At 42.6% G+C, this 27886-nt stretch overlaps 1 long non-coding RNA gene across 2 annotated transcripts in view; it reads left to right on the forward strand.

Moving 5' to 3' along the window:
- Positions 1-27886, forward strand: part of LOC131512600 (uncharacterized) — a 53064-nt gene that overhangs the window by 10286 nt on the left and 14892 nt on the right. For both annotated transcript variants that reach the window (XR_009262207.1, XR_009262206.1), the window contains exon 2: positions 18120-18257. This is a non-coding gene — a long non-coding RNA (uncharacterized LOC131512600). The remainder of the gene's footprint in view (positions 1-18119; positions 18258-27886) is intronic.

Consider the following 27886-nt stretch of genomic DNA (forward strand, 5'->3'; position numbering starts at 1 on the left):
TTCGCTGATTTCTAGCTCTAGAGAACCAACCTTTCAGCAATTATACAAGCCCTTCACACAGGGGTTTTTTGGGGGTTTTCTGGGGTTTTTTTGGGCTTCCACTTCTTTTAAAGTAGTTTATTGAAATCTTCTCCAGATAAAAACCTTGAAATCATTAAGCAGATCACTGTTCAGAACCATGTTAATTCTTCTATTTTTCTCCTTAAAGGAGATGACTAGTGGACAGCTTGGAATAGCAATGAGGTATGGTATTTATCTGTAATACCTCTCTCATGATGAATAACTAAATTATCCAAAATCCTATTACTTGGAACATTTCAATCGTGGTAGAATAAGGTCTCTGATTTGGATCCTGGTTAATTTGGAAATGGCCTCCTTCCCTGGGGACATTCAGAGCTTCTGAGGCCAGCTGGTGATGGGGCCTGAATGTGAACACTGCAAAGCTAGGAATGTGAGCAAGAGCTTTTTAATTCCTGGTTAAAAATAGCCTGTGAGGTCTGGGGCTTTGCCCACCTTCGTTTTCTCCAGGGATTTCAGCTCATGTCCCAAAGCTCCTCCCCTGGCCCTAAACACTGCCACAACTGTGCTAAATGGCTCAGGTGTCTACAGAGAATTGGACTTGGTCAACATTTAGAGCTATTAATCTAACAAGGGCTCAGACTCTGGGAATCCCTTCTGGCTACAACCTTCCCGGGCCTGGTCTTGGTTCCCAGAAGCCCTGTGTGTTCTGAAACCTTATCAAACCATCCACTATTACTTTCTTACTCATAGAAGAAGAGCAGGAGGGTCCTAGTGCTGGCTGGGCCCTTAGGGAGCATCCTCCTCAGGGATTCGAGCTTAGCAACTCTGTCTTCAAATAAAATCACATATGGATGCCCCCATAAGAAAGAACAGACAAGGGGCACCTGGGTGGCTCAGTCAGTTAAGTGTCTGGGTGACTCTTGATTTCAGCTCAGGTCATGATCTCAGAATTCATGAGTCTGAGCCTCAAGTTGGGCTCTGCACTAACAGCTTGGAGCCTGCTTGGGATTCTCTCCCTCCCTCTCTCTGTCCCTCCCCTGCTTGTGCTCTCTCCCTCTCCCTCTGTCTCTCAAAATAAATAAATAAAAACATTTTAAGAAAGAAAGAAAGAGGGAGAGGGAGAGAAAGGAAGAAAGAAAAAAAGAAGAAAGAAAGAAAGAAAGAAAGAAAGAAAGAAAGAAAGAAAGAAAAGAAAAGAAAAGAAAAGAAAAGAAAAGAAAAAAGAAAGAAGAGGAAACAGGTAAGAACAGAGCTGCTCTGACCAAAGCATGAATGTAGACCCCAACCACTCATCATGTCCTAGGTTCTGGTTTTATAGATTACACAGTAGAGGCCTAAACATATGGGATTTTGCATAAATTCAGTTAGTGGTCTTCAGCTTTTATTCCTATTGGTAATGCAGAGCCTTGGCCCCCAGCCAAATCCCCATTCACCAGCACCTCTTCCCTCATATTCTTGGAAGCCTCCAGAGAGTTTCTTTCAATGATCATGACTGATATCGTTCAGCTCCCTACATGTGCCCGTTGTGTTGTATGCACTCTGTTCCCCTCTCCTCCTGCCCTTGTTGCCCCCTTGGGCTCTAGGCAATGTGCTCCTAAATCCCACAGGCCTTGTTACTGCCTCTGCTGGGCACTTCTGCCAGCCTGGGCAAGCCCTGCTCAACTTCGGTGAGTACCCTTGCTAGGGCAGTGGAGATGGGGAGACCCTGAGGTTGACTTCTGCCTTTATGCATTCCATTCTGTTAAAAGGCAAAGCTAATCTCTTAAAGAATAATTCAGGAAAATAGCGTTTTGTATTTGCTCACAGAGTGATTTGAATATTGAGTCAGTAGAAGGCTGGGATGAGGACCCATCTCATTTATTGAGAACTAAGGTGTTGGTTCTGGGTCTGGCTTATAGGCTGGATTCTTCCAAGATGAGTTCCCACCTTCAGGCTCTTCGGTTTCTCAGGCAAATCATTTCCCCTGGCGGTTCACTAGATTCATTAACTTGTAGCAGTGGGTAAGGCATAAGCCGGGCCATCTTCACTGGCCCCATCTCTGGATTCCTCCCTCCTAACTCCTGCCCCGAAAACACACTGTGGAAACAAAATTTGTAAGGAACTTAGTTTAAATTTAATTGATCTTTAACAAAATGAGAGATCAGGGTATTTTTAGAGGTTTCTAGGTGAAAATTATATTTATCGTGGGTATGAATCAATGAGAACTGACCTGAACAATTAATTTTAAAATTTTGATCAAGCAAACCAATTGTTGTGCAGGATCTAAAAAAAGCACACAGATATACCTAATAACTAGGAAATGTGAGAAATACACACACACACACACACACACACACACACACACATACACACACTCTTCCCTAAACCAGAAAGGAAAAGGAGGGAATTTTTCCATTCCTGTTATCTCCCCTTAGGGCTGGTTTAAGGCTTTGGTCCTTGTGAAATAATAAGAAATATCTATATATACTAGTCTTTGCCCCCAGTTCGTGACCAGGGCTCCTGAAACCCTTAGAAATCCCTAAATAATAAGAGCACGAGAATCATCTCTTGTTCTAGTGAGGTGACTTTGGGTGGGCTCCTGGCTGGGGGCTGGTCACTAGAAAGATCAAGGTAATGACTGGAAACTCGGAATTTTCAGCCCCTTCCCTCCGTTCTTCAAAAGGGGGAGAGGGCTGGAAATGGAATAAATAACTGATCATGTCTCTGTAACGAAGCCTCAAAAAATTCCCAGCAGTGTGGGGTTCAGAGGGCTTCCAAGTGGGTAAGCACATCTATATGCCAGGAGGGTGATGCACTTCAATTCCCAGGGACAGAAGTTCTGCACTCCAGAAGCTCCCAGGCCTTACCCTATGTATCTCTTCTTGTGGCCGTTCATCCGTATCTTTTTTCATATCCTTTGATAAACTGGTAAACATAAGTAAGTGTTTCTAGAGTTCTGTGATCTGTTCTAGCAAAGTGTTGAATCCAAAGGGGAGGAGGTCATGGGAACCTCCAGTTTGTAGCCAAGTTGGACAGAAGTTGTGGTTAACCTAGGGACCCACAACTTGTGAGAGGCATATCAGGTGGGGAGAGGGGACAGTGTTATGGAACTGAGCGCTTAACCCTGGGGGATCGGACACTATCTTCAGGTAGAATTGAGTTAAACTGTAGAACACCCAGCTGGTGTCGCAGAATTGCCTGGTGGTGGGGGGAAAGCCCACACAACTGGTGTCAGAAGCATTGTCAGTGTGGTAGTGGTGTCAGAGTAATGAAGAAACAAAAGAGGAGGATTGGAGGTTTTCCCTACACATTACCCAAAGTGTGGTCCACAGACCAGCTTCATGGACATTATCAGGAGCTTGTTAAAAACGCAGAATCTGGGGCGCCTGGGTGGCGCAGTCGGTTAAGCGTCCGACTTCAGCCAGGTCACGATCTCGCGGTCCGTGAGTTCGAGCCCCGCGTCAGGCTCTGGGCTGATGGCTCGGAGCCTGGAGCCTGTTTCCGATTCTGTGTCTCCCTCTCTCTCTGCCCCTCCCCCGTTCATGCTCTGTCTCTCTCTGTCCCAAAAATAAATAAAAAAATGTTGAAAAAAAAATAATGGCTTTAAAAAAAAAAAAAAAAAAAAAAAAACGCAGAATCTCAGAGCCCACTCCAGAGCTGCTGAACCAGAACCGACATATTAATAATGCGGGAGATCCGTACACACTTTAAAGTTGTGAAGCACTGCTCTGGATGATATCATCCACTTGCACATGTAGAAACTATGCCTCAGATCCTCTCAGAGTCCACATGTGGATGGGGTACAAGAGGGACAAAGTCCTGGGAACTTGGAGAGGAACAGGAGAAAAGGGGAGGGAGAGGGAAGCTGGGAAAGTTTGAGGGAGAAACAAACTTCATTCTTCTCCCTTTTGCCAAAGATTGGCTCTGGGCACCAGCCTTCAGAGTTGAAGCCAAGAGACACATCATCTAAATATCCAATTTCAAATAGGAACTGTGGGTTTTATCCAACTCCAGAGTGAGGCTGATATCAGGGACACTGGCCCAGCAGACCAGGACCCCCGCTTCCCGATTCCTGGCTGATCACAGCCCTGGAAGTACCGTTTAGAAACTGACAACGGGCCTTTGAAAGAATACGTCATATTCACTGTTGTTTCCCTTTGAATGGAATCAATGCTCTGCCTCAAGATTTATTTCCAGCCTGACAACAATGTTCAAGACACATAGGTGGGGGGAGAAAATCCTAACTTTAGTAGGCAACGATGACACAGCCCAAGATTCTTTCTGTTTAAACCTCCTTGTGCTAAGGCAGTTAGATAAATGCAGAAGAGAAGCAGGTAAGTACCTGGATTTGCAAAATAACACTATCTCATTTGCAGAAGATGGGTGAAGATCAGTAAATAGCACGTTTGAAAACAAGCCATATCTCTGGGCTCTTCCATTCCTAGGCATTCTGTCCTAATGACGAATTTCTCACTGGGAAAGCAGGAGATACTGGCATCATGGGAATGGGGGCAAACCAGCACAGGCATGGCTCTGTTGTGTCTTCTCTGGGTCCTACTTTATCCAGCGATGAGATCGGTCAGGGATGAAAGTCCACCCGCACACGCACCCTGTGTTCACACCCTTCTCTGGGTAAATACCACTGCTCTGTATCCTTTTCTTTTCCACTCAGAGAATCTGTCTTGATGACCCAAGAAATCCAGGGCTTGCAGCCAGAAGCCGTGCTGTGGACACAGGGCTTCCTCTTGGGCAAACAGCCGCACATGACAACACAGAATTAGAAGTAGAGCCAGGGCAATGCGTCTCACTCACCACTCTCAGAGCTCTGAGGACAGGCTGCTATTAATCACCCCAGCCACATCTATCAGGCTTTTCTCATTTGGCCACGGTTCATAGTCACAGATGCACAGCGAAGGTCTTCTGTTAAATCAAATCCAACAGTTCTATGATAAGGATGACACAGGTGAATGGGGGCAAGAATGTATGTACAATCTTAGCTATGTGTCCACACTACTAAAAAAGGAGAGAAAGGAGATGTCTGTTGACTACCAACCAAATGCCAGATTATTAATTTCTCTCTGTCTTTCTCTGTCTCTATGGATATGTGTGGGTGTGCCCACGTGCGTGTGTGTGTGTGTGTGTGTGTATGTATGTATGTATAAAATCTTATTAAGCTTCACCATGGCCCTGCATGAAAGTCAGTATTAACCCTGTTTTCAGATGAGGATATTGAGGCTCAGAGAAGTTAAGAAATATATCCAAGGTTACACAGTTATTAGTAAAGAAGTTAGTATAGAAACTCAGGTTTAGGAGACTGGCAGAAATAATCAGAATAGAGAGGAAGATGAATAGTAGGGAACTGAGTCAGAGGGCATGGAGAAGGTGAAAAGAGAAAGAAGGAAAAAGAAGGGGGAGGGGAAGAATAAGAGGAAAAGGCCAGGAGCAGAAAGCAAACTACCTTTATAACCACAGTTCCTACCCTGGGGTCCCACTTACAGGCCACTTTGCCACTTATAGGCTGGTGGCTTGGTACAAATCACATAACCACAGTCTCTTAATCTGTAAAGTGAGGGCAGTAACATCCAGCCACCTGCTTCACTGGCTTGTTGTCAGGATCAAATAAGAATCTCTGTGCAAAGTTCTGCAAAATTAGAAGTGCTGTACAAATGGAAGCTCTTCAAATGGTGTTCAAAGGATGTATGAGAATCAAGAGACCAGGTCCTTGGTATAAAGTGAAGGAGACTATCTACCAAATGGTTAACAGAGCAAGGAACCCCTACTTCAGCTTGAGAGCCAAGCTGTGAGAACTTGCAAGTCTTATTTCACATGGAATCAACCCCACATAGGGAGAGGTGAGCCAACTGACTCCAGTCCTTTGCTCCAGGTGGAGATAGCAGAGAACCAAGCCTGCTGATCATCTTTCCACTGAAGTTTCAGAGAGTGGAGACCGCCCATCTCCCAAATACTGTATGAGAATGAAGGGTAATCACCTCCTTTCTTCCTGGGCCAGTACAGTATCACCAAGTCATCCAATGCCTGTGTTTTATGCTTTTATTAATGACATCCTGGGAAAACAGTGAGAAGTGAAAATGTAGTGAATGTTGGGGGGTGGGGCAGGGCAAGATGTGGAGATCTGGAAGGAAGGAAACAGAAAATTTGGATGTTAATCCCATTTACGTGACACAATTCCAAAATTGAAGAATACTGAAGAAGTTTTTACTGAAATAAAGTCCAGGAAAAAGAAACCAGAGAGGAATAAATTAGTTGGAGAAATCTTTCTTCTGTTTTTTATAGGGCAGAGTACCAGAAAGGAGGAGACTAATTTGAGTAGTTTCTCTGAGGTGAGAACCATGGAGGAATTTTTGACAATGGAGCTAAAGGCAGTGTTGTTTGGCCTGAACTGGAAACAAGGCCTGAGTCTGTGAACTTTGCTCAACCAAAGAAGACCAAAAGCTGTAATTGTCAATATCCACCTGTTTAGTGTGTGTGTCAGGATTTGTGATTTTTTTGGTGGTGCTGGCTGAAAGGTATTAGAAGGAAGATGCTACAGAATGAAGGAGAAAAGCCCGTGTCTAAAGATATGCTCCTGGGAAGAGATAGCAGAAAATATCTGTTTGCTTTTCTTTCCTCCCTTGGGAGGGATACAGTGGACTGAATGGTGTCCTCAAACATATGGCCACATCCCAATGCCTGGAACATATGCATATTACCTTATTCGGGGAGAAGAGTCTTCATGGACATGACTAAATTAAGGATCTTGAGATGAGGAGATCAACCTGGACTGTCTGGGGGGCCCTAACTGCCATCACAAGTAGTCTTAGAAGAGTGAGGCCAAAGGAGATTAAATAGACACACAGAAGAGAAGTCGATTTGAAGATGGTGATAGAGACTGGAGTCACATGACTTTAAGCAAAGGAATGCCTGGAGCCACCATATCTGGAAAAGGCAAGGAAGGATCTTCCCCTAGAGCCTCTGGAGGAAGAGTGGCCCTGCTGCCACCTTGATTTCAGACTTGGGCCTCCAGAACTGTGAGAAAATCCATTTCCACTAGGTCACCAAATCTGTGGTAATTTATTACAGCAGCCATTAGAAATGAATGCAGGTTGAATAGGAAAAAGTTACCCAGCAGCAGAAACAACTTCAAGTCTTTTGACGTCCCTCTTAGGTGCAGGACTAGGATGATTTGCCAGAACCAGGAGGCAGCGGTATCGACCAGCACACTGTGCAGATCCTGGTGGGGAGTTGCAGTGGGGAGGAGACCTTATCACGAATGGTCTCCTCAGAAGTGCTTGCTGACACAGGACCCATGGAGAGAGCCGAAGGCCACATTCCTGGGGATAGGAATAGACACATAAAATAGGAGATGTATCTCCAGCGTCTCATCAAATCCCCAGCAAGACTGGGAGGTGGAAATGGAAGCTCCAAGAGTTCACTATGAGAGGAACCACTGAGACCTGGGCTTGAATCCCAGCTTCCCCACACGTTGGCTGTGTAACCTGTCCCTCACCCCCACTGCAGGTTCTTCATCTGTAGAATGGAAGGGACAAAACCTACCTCACAGGCTTGTTAATGTGAGGTCTCAGGCACTTCACAAAGCCTTTGGCTTCCTGAAAGGGCTTGGCAAATGTTCATTGCTATCACTGCCCAAGATCTAGGTAAGAGCTGTGGGGCAGGTCCATCTGACCTGGGAGACGTGATCTTTCTGGAGCCTGAGGCTGTCTCGTCATGCAGGGCTCAGCCTGTCCCTGTGAAAGCACTAAGTTCACAAAACACCAGGTCTGTGCCAGGTCTTGCCTGCTGTTCTCAGGAACTACCTTTCTATGTTCCCCAAATCATAAGGGCCAGAAACCTGTGAACGGTATTTCTGAGACTCCCCCGCCATCTTGGTTCCAGTTTAGATTCCACCCATAGGAGGCCCTCACACGAGAGTGGGTGGCAGGTAGAGGAATTTTTTTTTTTTCTTTTTTTGGCTCCAGCATGCATGGCAACAATCTAAGAGCAGTGGTAGAGGCAGTTCCGGCAGCAGAGGGATCCTGCAGGGCAGCAGCTGATGCAGGCAGAAAGGGTGAGAGATCTGTGGGCCCAGAGGCCACGGGGCTGGAGGGCTGGCTGCGGTGCTGGGTCACTGAAGCACATGGCTCCTCCCACCCTCATTTTCACTCCTGCTCTCCCAACCACTTGGAAACTTTCCTCCCTGTATGAAATCCCTTTTTACTCGAAATACCTACCATGACTTCCATTTTCCTGACTGAATGTGTCACCAGAACATCAGTCTTCTGCAGGGACACAGGGGCCAAAGCATGGAGATGTTACGGCCCCCCAGAAGGCTTCCTCTCCCAGGAAGTGCCACCTAACATTTTCAGTTAGAGCTAAGTCTTAAAATGAAAATATACCAGAGGGAGCTATCATTTTGGCTTGAATACCTTCGGGGATCATTGTTTGTATTAGAATCTGTCATTAGAGAAAGTTTGGTAAATGAGGATGAGGGAGAGGAGTGCAAATAGCACCAACACAGAGAGAGGAAGCTGGGTGAAAGATGGAAAAAAGAGAAAATCCTTCAAAATGAGGAAAAAGCACCACTGATGAAAAGTACAGTTTTGCCCCGGTAGCCTTGATTACTTCATTTTTTAAATTGTGGCAAAATATACTTAATATAGAATCTACCACCTTAGCCATTTTTAAGCGCACAGTGACATTAAATACATTCACATTGTTATAACAAACATTACCACCAGCCGTCTCTAGAATTTTACATCTTACCAAACAGAAACTCTATACCATCGTACAATGATTCTCCATTTCCCCTCTCTCAGGCCCTGGCTCCCACTGTTCTACTTTCTGTCTGCATGGATTTTACTACCCTAGGAACCTCATACAAGTTGAATCATATAATATTTGCTTTTTCGTGTCTGGCTTTGCCATGTAGCACAGTGTCTCCTAGGGTTCATCCATGTTGTAGCATGTTTCAGAATTTGATTCCTTGTTAAGGCTGAATATATTCCATTGTATGTATGGACCACATTCTGTTTATCTACTCATTTGCCAATGGACATTTGGGTTGACTCCACCTTTGGTGATTTCAAATAATGCTGCTATGAACATTGATGTACAGATGTCTGTTCAATCCCTGTTTCCAATTCTTTTGAGTAGAAATTTCTACCTCAAAGTAGACTTGTCGGATCACATGGTTATTCTAGTTTTAATTTTTTGAAGACCGCCATACTGTTTTCCACAGCACCTGCAGCATTTTACATTCCCACCAGTAATGCACCAAGTTTTCAACCTCTCTACATCCTTGCCAACATATTATTTTCTGTATTTTTTAAAAAAAATAATAGCTATCCTATTGGGTGTGAAGTGGTATCTCATTGTGCTTTTGATTTGGATTTCCCTAATGATTAGTGATGTTGAACATCTGTTTGTGTGCTTATTAGTCATTCGTATATCTTCTTTGAAGAATGTAACTTGACTTTTTACAGGAATTAAAAGGAGAATAAAGAGATTTAAGTATGCAGAAGGAAAAAAAATGTGTACCCCTCTCCCCATATGAGCTTCAGAGACTACGAAAACCAATTTTTAAAAGAATGTGTGAGATCACATTCCTTACATATACTGAGTGCAAATGAATGCAGATGGGACTTTTCTGCCTAGTCAAATAAACTTAATCAGAAAGCAGATTCTAATATAAATTCAAGCAAGTTGTGAAACAAAATGCATAAAAGCACGTCAATTTCTATTGAGGGATGCATAAAACCCTATAAAAATAAAATTCCCCTTGTCATTCAAATTATAATTTATATGTGTCTGGTCTTCAGACAATAGGAAGTTGCATTTTAGGCTCATGGACAAGGGAGGAGGGGCAGATGTGAAGGGAACAGCAAATCAGTGAAAAGAATAAAAAGAAATGCTTCCTGGCCTCTCTTTTTCACATCACACTTGATGCCCCCACAAGTGATACTCAGAACTGTGCAGGAGAGAATGTTCTCTGGGCGCAGTGAGGAGGAGGATCGCCCGCTCCTGCTTGCTGAGGGCATTTGTCTGGGATGGGCGCGTGGGAGACAGTCTGTCTTCAAATCTAGACACAAGAGAGATCTTATTTTCTTTCATAATTCCTTTTCCCCCCTTCTTTTTATTTTTACGCTAAAGTGTGTGCATATTGTTCAAGCATCTGGGACGTGATTCACCATTACTCTCTACAGCTTTTATTAAGCTTTGTGCCATTCACAAAAGAATAACAATGAAATTAATTAATGGCCAAGTTTATTTGAATCTATATTGCATCAAGTTTCTATCTCAATGTTCTTGGCCAAATAAAGAAAAAAGATGCACTAGTGCTAACAGCTAACAGAGTAGCTGATACTTAGCAGATGCTTGACATGTATGAATGAATGACCACTTGGAAATTTGAACCCCGGTCATTTCTTCCCTGAGTTGTTATAATTACTTCCTAATTGCTCTCCTTGCATGACACTTAACTGCTGTCCACCAGATCATGTAACTAGGAGTCATCTTTACCTCTCCTGGCTCACGCTTCACTAGCCATCCACAGATAGGAGCTGTTATATTGCCTTCAGACTAAATCTACAACATCCAAACTAAATCCAACCCTCTCCAAACTCTCTGCCACTGACTCTGATCGACTGTAGCTGGCTTTTTTAATAGCCTTCTTTCCCAACAAACTCTCTTCATTTTAGTACATTTCATTTAGTACAAAATTCCAACACAGCGATCTTCCTTCCTAAATCAAATGACATCAGGATACCATTTCTAGAAACATACGTCACAGCAATTACAAGCCTATGTAACAGAAAGAATAGGCATGGATATGTGAAAAGTATATGAAGAGTGATGTTCATTGATCATAACTTGTAATATCAAAAATTGCAAACAAACCAAACCTCAATCTATCTAGGAATAAAAGAAACTGTCTCACAAATGGAATACTATGACAAAGAAGTAGGTCAACCTGTGTGATCTGGCATAGGAAGGTGTCTCCAACAGGGTTGTCTTCAAAAGAAAAGTTGCAGACAGACAGACAGTAGAATATAGACAGATGGAGCATTTTGTATAGAGTGTAAACATGAATTGTGTAGGAAAGAGTTAACAAAGCAGGCCTGACAGTAATCCTCTGAAAGTTCTGTTTAGCAGGTTGGACTTTGGCTGGTATCTGGGCACTTAGAATTCAGGAGAGTTCTGCTATTCCCAACTGAGTGAAGTGGTTCACTTGTGCCTAAACTGCTTGTACAACCAATGTGGTTGCACACGAACTCTTGCTTTCCTTCCGGGAGTCAGAAATTTTGGTATGTATCAGTTAGAGGCTACCTGTGTGACTAGCCCCATAAAAACCCCAGACACGGAGTCTTTAAAGAGCTTCCCCTGCAGACAGCATTTCATATGTGCCATCGTAATTCATTGCTGGCAGAATTAAGCATGTCTTGGGTGAGTGCACTGGGAGAGACCCTGGGAAGCTTGTGCCTGGCTTCTCTGAGTTTGTCTTTTACACCCGCTCCCTTTGTTGATCTTGCTGCAAGTCTTTTCACTGTAAATAGATCTTGTGAACATGATTATATGCTAAGTCCCGTGAGTCCTTCTGGAAAACCATAGAACTTGGGGGTGGTCTTGGGGGCTCCCAACACACAAACACATAACTATTGATATATGCATAGGAAAAAGTCTGGAACCATTGAAGATTTTTCATTTTAAGTGGAGGGTTGAAATTGCCATTTTACCTTTACTATATAATATTTTCAATGCAATGGGAATACAACTGAGTTTTAATTCTGTGTATGTGTGTCTTCAGTGATTGGCCAGGTTGTAATGATCACTTACATGTGTGTCACCGCATCATGATGAGTCCTTTGGGGCTGGGGTCCTGTCTCCATTTTTGAAACATCTCCCATGACTAGCAGTGGGCAAACCACATGGTGCATACTGAATTTGAAAGAAAAGCAAACAGAAGGACATGGAGATGATGTAGAGAGAACCTGAAAAGCATATTTTCATGTAGAATCTCCCTTCAAGTTTCAGATTTTCAGTACCTTTGATTTCCCAGCTTACTTCAAGCCTCCCCAATTTTTATCCCTATTTGGAAGAGATATGGAAAAGCCAAAAATAAAGAAAAAAGAAGAGGTGACATATCATTGGATGAGAATAGAAAAATAACTACAATTTAAATTTCTTCTCCCCAGAGGCAAGCAGCTAGCCCTTTCATTTAACATAGTTTATCCAAAAGAGGACAGTATGACTTTTTTCTCAAAGAAATCCCTGCAGCAACATGACTGCTATATCAGAGAAGGACATCATATGTGCAGTAGTTAGGATATAAAACAAATGTAGAAACCTTTTACATTTTCTTCCTTTTGAAGGCTCGGTTTCGTAAGAATGATTAAATACCTGAGTAACCGTAGGGTACCACTTCGTGAAGATGAGCGAAATCAAGTGTTTGTTCATTGCCTTGGGCTATACTAATACAGAAGTGTTTTCTGGGTGTTTTGTTTGTTAGTTTGTTTGTCTTGTTTTGTTTTTAATTTCACCTGATACATAAGAGTAAACCATAATAAATTCAAATTCTGGCACTGACTATTGAAGACTTGTCATAGCGTAGATTTCGAGGGGACATAAATAATTAAAGAAACATACAGCAATATGCGACTACTGAGTAAAAAGCGGGCTGGGTCCAATATACTTTGTTTTGAGTTTTAAACTGTCTCTACTTGGAGTCTATAATTCAAGCTGGCACTGAATCAGTATTTTCTAAGTTTTCTCTTGCTTTTTTTTTTTTTTTTTTTTTTTGAGAGAGAGAGAGAGAGAGAGAGAGAGTGGGGGAGGAGCAGAGGGAGAGAAAGAGAATCTTAAGCAGCCCAACACGGGGCTCCACACAGGGCTCGATCATGAGGTCATGACCTGAGCCAAAATCAAGAGTCTGACACTTAACCAACTGAACCATCCAGGCGCCCCTTCCTACTTAGTCATAGATATGCCATGTATTATATAGACAGTCACAAACTGAGAAGGCACAGAAATGCATACTTCACATATGTGTATGAATATTTTATCTCCATGTTAGAGCCAACCTGTGAAAATGAGTATATTGGAGCGGTCAGGCTGGCCTTATCCAGGATCTGAGAATAATTTAGAGGCACCGAAACTATAATTTAAAAACCATTAAATTCCTCCCTGAGCTACTGCTACTATGGGCTTCCAGCCATAGCCTTGAAAAGGTTTTTTTCCTGGTGAAAGATCAGAGCCTGTTTTACATGCTGACGCTTTGTAAAAATGTGAATCCATCTACTCTGGTTATAGAAAGTCAGAGTTCACTTGACATTTTCATTACTAATAGTCATTTTTCAAACGAAACTCACACTTCAGTGGATTCTCAGTGGTCATAAATGGTTGTCAGAACTTGTCCAGGGTTCATCTAGATATTCCTTTGAGACATACTTATTAACAAGTAGACAGATTTCTTCCATGTGCCGTAATATATAGCCCACATGTGGTCAAATACAAAATAGTGTGTATGTGTGTGTAATTGTCTCATAGCTCGATGACAGGTGGCTTCTTTTTTAAAAAGAAGGGTGGGGAAAAGTTGCCTGTGCAGGTTTTGGTCAATTCTTCCCTGTCCTTTACATACAGGTTTAACTAATTGATGACAAACAAAGGCTTAAAATCAAATACCTGGGTTTAGAATTCAATGCAATACAAAGTAATTGAACAATTAAATATCTGAGTAAAACTCAACAGGCAGTGACTCATGCATGTATTTTGGGGAATAACAACCCCAGACAAAGGAAGTAACACATGCAAAGGCCCTGTGGCCAGAGTGAAATGAATTAGAAGAAAATAGCAGACAAGTACAGAAAGGAAAGGTCCCAAGGGGACAGATTTTATAGGACCTTGAAGCCATTGTATTTTGGCTTTACCCCATAGGAGGTAGAAAGCCTTTGGAGGGATGGTTTTAAGCAGAGAAATGACATGATCTGATTTAACTTTAGCTGCATCACTTTGCTGCATTGACTAGACCACAGAGCAGCACAGGTGGAAGACAAAAGAAGCTGTCAGGAGCTCCTACAAGAGATGCTGGTGTCTGGGTGCAGGGCCGAAGCAGTAGAGGTGGCAAGAAATGTGAGGACTCTGGATGTGTTTTGAAGATAGAACCCTCAGGATTTGTTGACCAGTAGAATGAGGGGTGGGGGAAGTTTTGGTCAAGAACAACTGGAAGAATAAAGCTGGTATTACTAAGGCTTCTTCATCTAATTTCTTTTCAGTGAACTTTCTAGCTTTTCATTTTCCTGGAGTTATAAAGACACAGCTTCAGTGACCAATGGGCTGGCAATCTTAGAAAGGGCAATTCCAAAGGTATGTCTAGGGACTGGCCCAGAACTGCCAAGCTGCAATCAATCTGAGCCTGGGTCTATGGTGTACCCAAGGCACCAGGACAGGGGAGGGAGGCCAGAGTCACTTTACCCAAAGAACTGAAGCATTTCCCAGAAGAGCAGTTTCCACAAGAGTAAAGAAGTATGAGTTACCAGACCAATGACAATCAGTCCTTAGCAATAGAGAGGGGAAGTGGGGAGTACTTTGAGAATCGGCAAGTGCAATGTTTGACTCTGACGTTCTTTCCCAGCCTGGACCTCCCCTGACTTCTGCCGGGGTCCCAGAGAGAGAGAAAGATGTGAATAAAGCCTGAAAGAGTTTCCACTAAATCTCGGTAGGATCTCGGTAGGGCCTCTGGCTTGAGCTATACCAAATTGGAACCCTGTCAAAGTGTGGCACTGGCTGTGCGTCCTGCTTCCCATAGTCCCACAGGACTTTCTGGGGGACACCAAAAAGCAGAAATACATGTCAGACTGGGCTCATTCATCATGGAATGCAGGGCACCCCCTGGGAACTCCCAGAAATCCATGGTGGCAACCATGCTGGACCAGAGAGCCTGCATTTGGGGCCTGAAATAACACCAATGAAAGAGAGTTGGTAGGTCTTCAATTACATGGTGATTTCTTGGGCTGGGGAAGGCCTGCCTGCCCACCTCCACTCAGACCTTGGAAGAGGAGTGGCAGCCCACCCCTAGCTGGGATAGCCCCTGGCTTGGCCAGGGTAGCCGTTGCCAGGAGCTAAATTTTAGAAACAAAGGGATTGTGAAAATCCACGTCTAGCAAGGGAGATTTCAAAATCTCAAACACTGAGACTGGAGTGTTTTTACCTTTTTTGAAAGTGCAACAATATTGGAATTCATTTTTTTCTTCACCCCTTGAGTAAGGATTAAGTTGCAAAGTGAGAGCAGCTATGATGCTGGAATGAGGTGAGGAGAAAGTGGGCTCAGGGCACACTGAGTCTCTGTTCTGCTCCTAGCTGCCATGGGACACCCAAGCCTTAGGATTCATGACTTCTGTGTCATACGTAAATGTGGGGTGAGACACTTAGCAGGCAGGACCCCTGTTCCCCCAAACCTCCAAAATGCTTCCACCCACCTCCAGGGTCATAAAATGCTTCTCATGGAATATGCTGATTTCACCTCTTCAAACAGGTAAAGGGGGGTTTAAACTGCTCCTGGGACCCATCCATCTGGAAGCGTAAATAACGAATGGCTCCTGACAGGGTGTTGGAATGGTCCATGAAAGAAAGAGGTGTAACCCTCAGGAGCAAATTGAGGTCAGCCAGTCCAAGTTCCAACCTCGATCCCAACTTCTAAAGATCTTGGGCAAAGTATTCAACTCAGCACAGTGGATCTCAGCCTTGACTATACATTAAACTCACCTGGAGAAGTTTTTAAAATCCCAAAGCCCAGGCATTATGCCAATGAAATCAGAATCTGTAGGGGTGGGAGCAAGGATCAGTATGTTTTTTAAAGCTCTCTGGGTGATTCCAACACACAGCCACTGTTAAGAGCCATTAGTTCTCAGGCTCCCCCACCCAGGCAACTAAAACAATCTCCATGGGGCCACGTTTTTACAAAAACTCCTGAGTGCCTACCATATGCATTTAGAACTGACAAACAGAGACTCTCGTTAGTAATGAGGTCATCATGCTAAACTCACCAGGCTATTGTCAGGATTATGCGAGATAATGTATGTAATGCTCTAAGGTAGTGCTTGGTTCTTAATAAGCATTTAATAAATGATAGGTATTATTATTATTTTAATTATCATTATTGCTGCTGTTATTATTAGATACCACACAGGGAGAAAAGGAAGCAAGGAGGGAGACTGGAGGTCATAAATACTGACTTAGGGACATTCTAGGCTGGCCAAATCTAACTCCACTAGCTTTTGTGTTAGGCTTAGCATGGCCCGACAGGGCACAAGAGCCATGACCTGGTAGCTTGTCTAGAAACATCTCAAATTTCAGAACAGATCCCTGACCTTTGACCAGAGGCTCCACTCATTCTGCCACCTTGTGCGACTTGGTTCTGGAAGAGGAGGTCAAGGAAAGGAGCATGCTACTTGGGTCTGGTCTGGAAGTTTGAAAGGAGGCGCCTAGCCAGACTGCCCACCCTTTGGCTTTGCAAATCTACCTCCACACTAGCCGCTGGGTACGGCCGAGGAATTGAATTAGAGAAGACAGTTTATTTGTAAAAGGCTAACATGCCTGTGACAGCAGGTTCTACCTCGTGCTGTAAGTGAGCCCTAAGCGGGATTTGTAAAAAGACAAGGCAGCGGAGGTCACCTGGGAGATGCGGAGATGCTGGTTCTGTGGGGACCTCCTTCTTCCACCCGGCAAAGGCAGAGGCAGAACTCTGGACTTCATCTTCCGGCCTCTCTTACCGGCCTGCCTTCTTTCTCCACGTCTCCTTGAAATCAGGCAGCTACCACCTACCCACTACTGTTGGCTTGGACAGCCTTTCTGAACCTCTCATACCTCATCCAAATATTGAACCAATAAGATATTCTTTGAAGTCAACTTCACGAATGAGGGACTCCTTCAACAACTGAATCAAATGCAGCGAAAGGAGGCAATGCAGCTGCCAGGCCACAGAAGAAACGCTCAGGGCATGCCCCCTCAGAGGCTGGACTCTCCAACAGACCAGCGTTTCGAAGCTGGAGCCTTCAAGGGCATCCCAACAGAGTAGCATTGGCTCAGTTCGAAGAAACTCTTCAGGGAAGAACGCATTTGTCCTGCCCTGGCCACCTGGAAATAAAGCCTTTCTACAGTGAAGACACCAACTTGTTCTCAAGGCCTCTGATCATTAACTGCGTGGACTCCAATTGTGGCGAGGGGGCAAAATTTGCTTGCGATCCGAAAGGCCCATCGCAGGCCGCGGGCCCCAGCCGTGCGCTTGCAGGAGGCGCTGGGTTTAATGACTGTTCACTAGGTGATTACTAGGAATTAATTCAGCAGAGAAGATAATCAATAGATGGCCCACTGAGAGTGGTCCATTAAGGTAGAACGGCTCGTCTCTTCAGGTGTGATAAATAGTGCATTTAAAGTATTCAATACCATAATAAAGGTTGTAATTAAATGAGGCAAATTGGCATCTTAATAACTGCATGCTTGAAAAGATTTAAACTTCAGCCTGAGACACAGAGTAACATTCATAATCCCTCAAATGGGTTTCCTTTCTAGAAGGGAGAAAATAATGTCTGACTCTTCTCCTGAGAAGCTGACAGGGCAGATCTGTCCCCAGATCTTTACAGAGTTAAAAGTGAAGAGGTGACTTTGAGCCCCTGCCGCTGCGTCTTTTGTTCTGTTTCCCTGCTAGCTTAATTATTACCATCCTCCTCGTGGGAAGAAGGCAGGCAAGAAGAGGCCTGGGGGAATGCAGCACAGGGACCCGGGAGCCCCAGCAGTATGCAAATCAGTTAATACAAAAATCACTTTGCGGAAGTACAGTAAGGCTTCCCAGACCAAATCATCTCCATTTCTGCTGCTTATTATTAAACAGAGAAGCATTTGCTGCTACCATTTGTCCTTTTGCCCTCCCTCATCCTTCCTCCAGTCTGTGTGCCCGTGTGTGCCCGTGTGTGCATGCACACACACATGGATTTAAAATCCCATGTTCTCCTGCCCGTGTACATTCTGAATAAAAATTTTCAATGCAAATTTCAGATACATATTATAATTACAAGTCATCTGTTCAGCAGTTTGCAAAACAGATACATTTTGTTCATTTTCCTCCCATCCAGGAGGTGTGTGCCAACTGCTGGACATTTGAAAATGGCTGCTGACATTGTCAAACATCCCCCGAGGTTTAGGATTATGAGTCTAAGAAGAGATCCAGTAAGAGAAAGAAAGAAAATGCCTTCACTTTCACGTTTCTCTGCGTAAGTGCACACTGCCTTTGATCCTCATCTATGTGTGGACAGTGTTTATGGACAATCACATGTTAATCAGTTCCGTCCTGGGAAACCTTTCACCCTGTGGACACAGAGTGAGCCTGTCGGAATACAGCCGAGCTCTCCCTCCCTGCCATCCCGCCCCCACCCACTTCCTGTGTGCACCCAATCACTGCTCTTCTGCATTCTGAGTATTAAATTCAGCAATCTCTAGTAGAGATCACAGATTTCAAGAGTGAAACAAAATGCTTGTGGAGACCATAAGGGAGGCTTTTAAGCTTAAACTGTTATTAAGTTTAACTCGATGCTAGATGAAAATATCTTGTTTGTGGGCTGGTAAGATGATATATATATATATATATATATATATATATATATATATATATATATATTTGTACAGTCACAGTTCTTCTCAGTGCCTTTGGGCACAATGCTGTCCCAAGACACAGAGGGGAGAGGAGCCTTCACAGGCCTTCTCTCGGCTTGCCCTCTCCTCTGAGTTGAGCCTGGAAGAAGAGAGTTTAACCATGCCAGCCAACTGTCAACACAATGGCAGAAGTGAATGGAGCAAGTCCCGCACTTTACATAAAAATCAAATCCTGCACTTTTATATAATATATAGTGACTGACCAGTGTGTTTAGGACATTTAGCTCTTTAGAGCTAAAAAAAAAAAAAAAAAAAACAGAAAGGATGCTTCTGGCAGGGCTGCCTTTGTGCAAAGTATTGAAAACTTACTCCTCTGGGTCAAGACTTGGTCTAACCCTAACCACAGCCCTCAAGGTTGCCCTTTCCTCCTGGTGGACACAGCTGGTATGCCAGGAAGGACTCACTGGTGGTGCAGGGAACTTGGGCAGGGCTGCAAACACCACTTGTCCCCTGGGCTGGGTGCCCTCAGGGGTGGCTCTGACTCACCGAGTTGCACTGGGATCTTAGTGAGCATACCCAGCCCTGGGGAGATGAGGGTGAGCACCTGGAGTCAAGGTTGGTCTGGCAGACCTGGAGAGGTGAGAGGCAGGCCTCTAAATCCTGGGCCCAACCAGAATTTCTGCAGGAAGACCCCACTCAAGCATAAAGCAGCACAGCTCGTGTACTGTTTTGTCTGTCCCAGGCTGCAACGTCATGGCTAGGCAGGTTTCTGGGGATTCAATATTGCAGATTTTGCAGCCTCAGCTGTCAGAAGAGGTCCACACAGTGATCACAGTTGTCTGGAAGCTTCTCCTGTGTTTGAGGTCAGAGCAGCTCAGAAAGCTTACCTAGTCACACCCTCTTCAGCTTTCCCAATTCCTCACTGCCACTGTGGAGATCAGATTTCAAGTCCCTGGTGTCCTTCTTCATTTGTTCAACAAATATTTACTGGCTGCTAAGAATGTGCCAGGCCCTGTGTTAGCTGCTGCAGAAATAGTGCTAAGTGAGAAAGATACCTATTGGCCCTGTTCTCCTGTAGTTTAATGTCTAGCAAGGAAGACCAGACCCCAAATAAATACAGTAAAACCTTGGATTGTGAGTAACTTGTTCTGAGAGTGTTTCACAAGACAAGCAAACATTTCTAACAAATTTTACCTTGATAAATGAGCAATGTCTTACAATATGAGTAGTACATGATGCAAAACAACACATGATCACAACTGAGCCAATGGTTCTTGAAATTGGCTTTGATATACAAATGCTTTGGATTATAAGCATGTTTCTGGAATGAATTATGCTCACAAACCAAGGTTTTATGTAATTATATAAGTAATAGTTTGTTTTAATTGGGTAATTGGATCAAGTGCAATGCCATTGTCCTCCAAGGGCTTGGCCAGGCACAGGATTCTTGACAACTTTCCGAAGGAACTCGGACCTAATCTGGAGAATTGCAAATGTATACATAGAGTCAGAAGGATTGGCAGACAATCTGGCTACCCTATTCCTAGTGCACAGACAAGTGCATCGATATGTAGAGTCAAGAGGAAACTTGCCCATGATCAGATGGCTTATTGAGCCCTCAGATTAGTTCAAGCGCCAAACCATATGCAAGAGCATACAAATGTGTAGCCTAACATACACTTCCTAATTATATTAGTAGGTAGCAAGAAGTAGAGGGGTGGAAAGTCCCACAGTGACTGTGTTTGATTTTGGAGTGCCTTTCTGCATAACCATAACAATCTTGAGTGTGGTTAGAGCTCTGGGAATTCCCTTCAAATAAAATGATGAAACTGCTCTGGAATGGCCTTACTCACAGGTTGCTGGGAAGCTGTCCAATATCTCTACCCGAGTCCTTGCTCAACTCTTCTGTTAAGCCTGCATCTTCTTAGTAAAGAGTATTTAGACTTCTTCCTTACCCCACCTTTTTCTTGGAGACACATAACTCACATTCAGGGAAAGTATACAGGGAGAGTTTTATTTCAATCAAGCTACACTTGAACTAACCAAGAGGAGATGATTCCTAGTGAGTAACTAGAGTGTCTCCAAAACAAATATCTAATGTACTTTTTGAGGACTCTGCCCCCATCCAAGAGGTCTGGTATTACCAGGAGGATTGGGAAGTCCCCTTGAGGGCTGGTTTGCTATAGCTGACAGGAAATTTCATAGTGCTTCCCCCTTCGATGGCTTCCAGAGGCCACTTATTAGGCTGAGTAGTCCTATAAACCCATTATTTTCACAAGATGATTTAAATTGAGCATTGGTAGGACTGTTTGAAGATACTTTTAATGTAGTGGTTAAAATTGGATGATGTTACAGTCCCAGTGAAGCTTATGCTGGCAGGAGTGATTTAAATATTTAAAGTACTTAAGTTGTTTAGGTTGTAAAAACTGTGCATTGAAATGGTGTGAATGTGGTCAATTTCCCCTTGCAGTCATGCTCTGGCTCGGTCTCAGAGGTCTCCCTGATCTCACAGTTTCACTCCATCAAAAGAGCCCCTAACCCTGGGGCTGTTGGAACAAGAGGATCCAAGGGACAAATTTCAGATTTCTGTCTCCTTTGTTCTCTGGAGCCCAGGTGAATGTTCATATATTTTGCTGCCACTAATGGAACTCACCCAAGAAGCCTACATCTTTTATTTCTTCTGTGGAGTCACTCGTGGAATAGTCGATTATTGAGGTCTAATGGCAGTAAAAGTTTGCATAAGGGCAGCTTCCCCACCAGATATCATATTCTCCTTTCCTGAACCAGTGTTACTTAATGGCACACAGCTAGATTGAAACAAGTCTTGTAGGGTGACACAGACTCCAATTAGAAATGTAAAAGATTTTGAAATGGGCAAAAAGGATTAGTGGGTATGCTGTCTAGGGGTCATCTCCACCTTTCATTGTCTTTGAGCTATTTTACAGTTGCTAAAGGTATAGAAAACTATTAACAATGCAAATGATTCTTATCCATAGAAATGCAGACAATTTCTGTCTACCCGAATGTAGTTGATTATTGCCCTGTGGACAGTCACCAATTTTTCATGTATTTATTTCAGTATTCCTCATTGCTTATAAAAACATTTGTTCTGGATTCAGTAACATCTTCTTTACTTTCTCATTAATTAATGAGTTAAATGAAATCTTTGACACATGTACATTCTTTATTTGTCTGAGTGTCATGATTTAAACTATCCAAAAATGTTAGCCTTTAAAATAAAGGTAAGCTCAATCTCATACAATACAGCTGTGGAAATATTTCTTAATATGGATTATGATGATTATAAACTAAAAAACTGTAACAAGTTCACTTCTATAAACTGCCTAAGATGATAGCAGAAAAGAACACTAAAATAACTTAAATACTTACTGAAAAAGCTCTGCCAATTTTGGGTTCCAACAGACAGAAAAGGCAAGTGAAACGGTCATATCAGTGGGTCAAGAGGATGGGGCCCACACTCTGGCTGGGACTTCTTCCCAGGTCATAATCATAGCCATTAGAATGTTTGCAAGTCCAAAAATGGTACTCCAACATGAGGCAACCTTATGGACCACTTCCTATTACAGAATTGTGTTACCATAAACTGTTGCCTGCCCAAGAACTCATAGCTATTGCAAGAGAGCAAAATTTGCCACTCCCAAATGTGTCATCTTGGGATGTGGACTATTTTAGGCTGAATACGTTTAAGAAACAGAAGGCTCAGAAAGAATCGTTGACCTTCTCCTAACTGCCTAAGAGAATTTACAGAGAAGACCTGCTACAATATGGGAGCTAACACAATAGATAACTATAGAACAGTCTGAACTAGGGGTAGTAGACAGGGAGGCACCTGGAAAAGTCTGTTTGTTAAAATTACTCTATATCCCATTGTTTCTGGAAGTCCCAGCAAATATTTGTTTACCAAAAATTTACTCTTTTTCATCATCCCTGTGAATTGTTCTCCTTCCCTTTGAAGTTCCAGACCCTTCTCTTTTCTTTAGCTCTGGATGGCATATAAGCCTCGATTACCTGACTGCCTGTGGGCCTCATATTCTTAAGGAGCTCCCCACCAGACACACAATTAAATTTGTTTTTCTCCTCTTAATCTAATTTCTGTCATTTTAGTTGTTCAACCAGTCAAAAGAACTAAGAGGAACAAGAGGAAATTTTTTCTTCCCCAACACTACATAAGACCTTCCATGCTACCCAGAGGAAGCAACTTCCTTGATAAAAATAATAAGACCTCATGTAGAGAGAGAGAACACAATGACTTAATCAGGTCTCTTTTTTTCCCCTCTGTCTTCTTTTTACTCTGTCATCTCATCTTTACTTTTGTTTACTAAAATAAGAAAAGTGAGGAAAGGAAGAAGTGCAACAATCACAAAACTTAGGCTATAAGTTATTGCATTGATTCTTGGTTTGTTCTCACCTGACTTTAGGAAAAATATATTTACTATAGATAAAATTTAAGGATGCTCACTTTTGGGTTTGATGTTCAAATCCGAGGAAGACATTAGTTATTCCGCAAAAGAGAAAGGATTACCAAACAGTAGGATGCTATATATATAATACCTATATTATATATATATGTATATATATATATATATATATATGTCTAGAAGAGTATATGAAAAATTAAGTATCTCTGATAAATTACAGGTAATTTTTATTTATTATTTTATTTATTGTTAATTTATTATTATTTATGTATTTATTATTATTAATCTATTGAGTTTTTTCTAATTTTTTTCTAAATCTCCTAAAATAAACCTGAATTATGTTTATAACATGAGAAAAAAAATTAAAATAGTTATTGAGTTTAGTATACAGGCCTTTTTGATTTAGCAAGAAACTTATGTGGGTTACCTTCAGTGATGGACTTTTTTTTTTTTACACAAAGGGAGACATCCCATCAAGTTGTCTCATCAGCTGGATTGTCATTACTCTGGACCTGGAACTTTGAAGACCAGGATATACAGCATGTCTCCCTGAGACTAACTTCAGTTAAACAGTAATATCTTAATGGGGCTGTAGCCCTGGGAAATGATGTATGTTTTAACTCAGAATTTATCATAGATCTATAATTTTTAAACAGCAGGGAAATGCTTTCCGGGTTGTATTCAGCCTTAAAAGTTGCTCTTTGCTGGCCAATGAAGGAGGTTTCAAAACCTTTCACATACTATGAAGTTCAGAGAAAGTTGAAGCTCAGAGATAGGGAGATTGAGATTTTTTTTGCAATTAATATAAAAATTCCTAGGATTAAGGAAATGACCAATTTGCAACAGATTGCTATCTGAGTGAACATATAAGAGGGCTGGCAAAAGATAGAAAATCAGCATGGCAATCCCCAAGAAAGGACAGGAGCAGAGATATTTTACCATTTCTTAGGAGGAAGAGATTGGATTTTAACATCAGAATCACACTGTATATTTTATGTTGAATGGTCCATAACAGTCTCCAGTAAAAGCTTACGTCCTAGGTAAACTGAAACTTCTGGAACGCCTAGTGGACCTATGGGCAAACTTCAAGCTGTCCTTCACATGGTGGACCAAGAAGCCTCATGGCATGGAAAATTGATTAAACATTTTGAGGGGACCACTAAACTTTGGATCTAAACATCTTTAAGCCAAAGGAAAACAAAGGTTACCTCTTAACACCCTCCTCCCATCTGGCCCAGACAGTGAACAAGATGGGGCAAAATTCCCTCCTAGAGAAACAGAAGAGTTGGGGTCAGAGCTCGCTCAGGCATGAAAGTTCAATGGCTGATGCCAGACTGACTGCCAAGCCAGTCCCGGCTGGACCAGTTCCATGAGGGAGAGAAGGCTGGGAGACAAAGAGCAAGTGATAATAACAACAGTAATAAGGAAACACGCAGAGTTTCTAAAGGACCAAGGTAGCACAGTTGTGAAAACTTAAAGTATCCCTTGGGGAGGAATTTCTTCCATTTCACTTCAGAAAGAGAAGTTTGCTATGGAAAACTAAAAAGACAATGATGACACATTGCAGATCAAGAGAGAATTTGTAGCAAAGCAGGCAGTCAAGAAAAATGGAGTCCCACGGGCTCTGCAGGGGACTCCTGTGGCAGTGAGGCTAGGGACTTCTTCCTCTGGCCTGTAGTGTGGTAGGCAGTCACAGGGAACAGGCTATTTCTTTCACTGTCACTTGTGTGGCATGCTGTAGGTCCGCCCTGGGATCAAAGAGGCAATTAGCGAGGGGTCAGGATCCAGTAGCTCTACCTGGGGACAAGCCAAGGAGTTACTCTTTTATTTTTCTTACAAAGACTGAGTTGTGGTGTGGTCTGGGCAAAAACCTTTCATCTAGTGGCTTTGATTACTCTTTAATTATATATTCTGTTGACACTCACAAGTTATATAATAAAAAACTTTCTTCATGTAGTGCTGGACATCTTAACTAGATGTATCCAGTTGAACATGTCTGTGAGCTTTCTAGTGCCACATTCATATAGGAGTATTGGGAAGATAAAATAGTTTCACCTTTAGGAAAGCAATTTCACAATATACACCTCATGAATTTTTAAAGTACTTTTATTCTTTGTCTAGTAATTCCATTTTTTGGAAACATCCTAAAGAAATAATGCTAAATGCTAAGACAAGTGCACAGAGATGTTTATTCTCATGTTACTTATAAAAGTCAAAAGGCTTCTATTGGTCTTAGTGCTTAAAAATTGGAGATTGGTGAAGTAAATTATGAAAATCCGTTTTACGGATGTAACAGAACTATTAAAACAATGTGTTTATGATAAAATTTTACCAGGGAAAAAGCAAGCTAGTGAGTTTAATATACAATATAAACTCTTGGCTATATAAATAACATGCATTATGTATAGAAATAAAGAAATAGATTAAAAATTCTCTCTGAGTGATAAGATTGTTTGATTTTTATTACTTTCCCTTTATTTTTTTATATTTTATTTTTTAAGTTTCTACGTAAGCAAGTGATTAATTTATAACTTTAAAAAAAGATACCGCAGATGCCTGGGTGGCTTAGTCAGTTAAGCACCCCACTCTTGATTTTGGCTCAGGTCATGATCTCACGGTTTGTAGTTTGAGCCCCACATTAGGCTCTGTGCTGACAGTGTGGAGCCTGCTTGGGATTCTGTCTCCCCCCTCTCTCTGCCCCTCCTCTGCTTCCTCTCTCTCTGCCAAAATAAATAAAAGTAAACTTTAAAAAAAATGCCGGGATGCTTGGGTGGCTCAGTTGGTTAATCATCTGACTCTTGATACCAGCTCAGGCTGTGATCTTGGTGTCACAAGGTAAATCCCTCCTGTCAGTGCAAAACCTGCTTTGGATTCTCTCTCTCTGCTCCTCCCCCACTTGTTCTCTCTCTCTCTCTCTCAAAATAAATAAATAGCCATTTAAAAAAATGAAGAAAAAATGCCATGTGTGTATGTATGCATGTGTATACATATCCTATGTACACATGCACACACACACACACACACACACACACACACATATTTGCTGCCTTGACAGGAAAGCAGCCCACCCTTGCAAAATGGCTGCAACAAATGTTCCAGGTTTCACATTCTTTTTTTTTTTTTTTAAGTTTATTTATTTTGAGAGAAAAAGAGCATGTGAGTGGGATAGGGACAGGGAGAGAGGGGAGAGAGAATCCCAAGCAGGCTCTGCACAATCAGCACAGATCCCAGTGTGGGGCTTGAACCCATCAACCATGAGATTATGACCCGCGCTGAAACCAAGAGTCCTATGTTCAACCGACTGAGCCACCCAGGTGCCCCCCAGGCTTCACATTCTTATTGCTTTCCTTTTTCTAGTTTGAATAATAGTTGTAAATCTACTTTTTCTATTCCTTTTCTTCCCTGTCCTCATGAAAAACTATACACACAACACATACACAACACACACAAACTCAAACCCACTCTTGGAGCAGAAAAATTTTTATCTACCCTTCAATGTTCTTTTGGCTGGTCTAAGAATTAAGTTGACAAGAGACAGATTAACAGGAGAAAATAAAATTTAATTACGTATGTGCAGGGTCCATAAGAATATGAGGCCCACAGGCATTCAGACAATTGAGACTTACATGCCATCCAGAGCTAAGGAGGAAGGGGCAGGGAGTTGGGACTTCAAAAGGAAGGAAGACAATTCGCAGGAAGATGAAAGAGAATAAATATTTGGTTTAAAAAAAAAACTTTGCTTGGTTATACAAAAACAATGGGACATAGGGAGGAATTTTAACAAATAGACTTGCTAGGTTCATCCCTGTTTACCACCCCTAGTTCATATTACACTGTAGTTATATATGGTGATAGCTCCCTTCCTGGAACATGTCCTCCATGTACATTCTTTTAGGCATTCTTTTAGGTCATGGGACTTTCCTGAGCCTTCCATTCCTTAAAAATACTCAGCCTAAAATAATCGACATGACAAAGAGACACATTTTGGGGTGACAATTTCGCTCACCGACAACACCCATACACGTGACCAAAATCTATGTGGACAGAGACCTGAGATTAAATAGTATCAAGTATATAAAATGCCTTCTCTAAATGCTTTCTCTCTCTCTCTCTCTCTCTCTCCCCCCTTTCCCTTACTTTCTTCCTTCCTCCCTTTTTATTTTTAAACTTTCCTCTTAAGTATCATTTTCCATTCAGAGATGCCCAGAGAGGAGGAATAAGATGGGCATGGGGGAAGGGACAGCGAGGCAAGCAGATTTCCTTGGCAGGATTAGAGTGGTTCGTGTCAGCAAGCAATGAGCCAAAAAGCTGCTGAGATGAGGTCCAGGGTGAGTTGGAGAAGAGCCTGGGAGGCAGATAGCTTGGATTAGATGAGACAGGCCATTTGGATCTCCAGTAGTTTCCCCAGCAGGGAACACCAACATTCCAGAGAAGACTGACTGTAAGGAAGGTCCCCGGCCAAGTGCAGGTCCAGCCTGGGAGCCTGTCCTCACCTTCAGAGTGCCAGGAAACATGGGAATGGCACAGAATTCTTATTTTTCTGCGGGCTGAGTGGGCTATTTTCTCTCCCCTTTCCCACTATACTGGCTTCATGTAAAACAAAGGTCATGGATTCAAATGCCTTAGGATTCAGCCATTATATAAGTGAGGCAGGCCAAGTGTGATGAAACACAGAGCGACAGGAACTGCAGCCCACCGGGAAATGTTTGCTCTCTGAAGTGGTTCAGCACAATCTCATGCCAGCACTTCTGCTCAGCAGGTATGAGGCTAAGGGTTGCAGGTCTTCTAATTTTTCCAGGGAAATTGAAAAT

Source organism: Neofelis nebulosa, chromosome 5, assembly GCF_028018385.1.
Source record: "Neofelis nebulosa isolate mNeoNeb1 chromosome 5, mNeoNeb1.pri, whole genome shotgun sequence".
NCBI classification, from domain to species: Eukaryota; Metazoa; Chordata; class Mammalia; order Carnivora; family Felidae; genus Neofelis; species Neofelis nebulosa.